Genomic DNA, 1,660 nt, shown 5'->3' with positions numbered 1-1,660 from the left:
ATAATAATAATAATAATAATAATAATAAGAAGAAGAAGAAGAAGAAGAAGAAGAAGAAGAAGAAGAAGACTATAATTATTGCCCGCCTCCGAAGCGAGAGAGATGTGATGTTTAATGGTCTTGTATGTGTTTGTTTGCTTGTCTGTCAGCAAAATATCTCATGAACCCGTGGACTCATTCATTGTAATGAAACTCGTGTATATCTACAACAGATTAACTTTTGTGGTCAAATCTTTAGAAAGCACAAAARTGGCTATAAATYGGCTATTTTAAAATAAAYGTTAAGCTAAGAATTGGTCTTGGTGTTGTAGTAGCTGAGCACGATCCCCAACACAAAGCTTGAGGGCTACACACATATAGCACAAGATGACTAGCAAAACTGTGTAAACCCATGAACCATTGGACAGATTAGAATTAAACTCTCAGATTAATCTTTTGTGTCAATCCAGTTTAAGACGGTCCCAACAACTAGTGATCATAAGCCACTCAAAAGTGTCATTAACTCAGTAAAAGATGTTGATCTAATATTTAGGGTAGTAGCAGCGTTATACACAACACATATCTCGTAAAACCACGTTAGATCGAACAGATGTTTTCAAGGAAATCAGCTGCAACTTTTTCCTTGTTAATCCTGAGATGAGTGTGAAACTCTGCATTCCTTCGAGGGACAGCTACGGTTTTTTATTAACAGCTTCAGACCAGCCTGGCTAACTAAAAGTTTAAAAGTTGCAGTTTATTAGCTGACATTGTTCGTGTGTTCATTTTGAGTTTAGTGTGTCATTATAAGCACAAGGTAAATATTCAGCTTCCTGTGACTGCATGTGTTGCGCAGTCGTTCTGGTTTCTCAGAGTGACAGTCAGGGACGATCATGAATCGGGTTAGTGTGACAGACTTGTCAGTTCTCGTTGGAGGCTGTGGGACCATCCTGTTATCCACTCCGACACACTGAGGCTCTCCTGGCTCCTGACACAGCTCCAGGAATGGGTAGTGGTGTGGCTACCAGAGATAAGACCCACACTACCACCATGTGCTAACTACTATTAAAGTGYCCGTGACACCAAATTTTTGTAATAAATATGAATGCATTTTTGGAAGGATAACATTGAAAACATATTGCAAATAGCGTTTCATGCTGCTGTGATGAACAGTTGTTGAGATACTTGGATATTTGCATGCRAAGAAACAGGAAGTGATGTCAAAGGGGAATGTCTGCATGTAAACGGAAGCTGTGTCTCAATTCATGGGCTGGACCCAGCCTAGCTGGGCCACGTAGGCCACGTCCTCGCTGGGCTGGGTAGGATGCTCAAAACTGCTGCGAAATGAGACGGTCTAGCCTTCGCCTGACGTCGGCTTCACGTGGGTTTGCGTGACCACGTGCTCCCCCGTTACCATAGTGATCAGTTTCATGTCGGACTTAAAACGCTTCGGGACGTGTTTACACGTCTTTTTACTGGAAGAATAAATTCACAGTTAAAAAGGTAAACGTAAATAAAGAAAACAATAATTTGGGTTTAGCTCCAGTATCCACAACGGAGATAACACATATTTTTTATTATTATTACGAAAATAAAGTCATAATATGTGAATTAAGTTGTACTATTATGAGAATAAAGTCATAATATGCGAATAAAGTTGTAATATTATGAGAATAAAGTCAGT

The 1,660-nt window shown here is 39.5% G+C and overlaps 1 protein-coding gene across 1 annotated transcript in view; it reads left to right on the top strand.

Annotated features, from left to right (window-relative positions):
* Nucleotides 1–1,660, top strand: part of ssh2a (slingshot protein phosphatase 2a) — a gene marked incomplete at its 3' end in the record, with an annotated part of 36,299 nt that overhangs the window by 498 nt on the left and 34,141 nt on the right.

Source organism: Austrofundulus limnaeus, unplaced genomic scaffold, assembly GCF_001266775.1.
Source record: "Austrofundulus limnaeus strain Quisiro unplaced genomic scaffold, Austrofundulus_limnaeus-1.0 Scaffold334, whole genome shotgun sequence".
NCBI lineage: Eukaryota > Metazoa > Chordata > Actinopteri > Cyprinodontiformes > Rivulidae > Austrofundulus > Austrofundulus limnaeus.
Note: the sequence above shows the minus strand (reverse complement) of the source record. Positions and strands in the feature narration are given on the sequence as shown.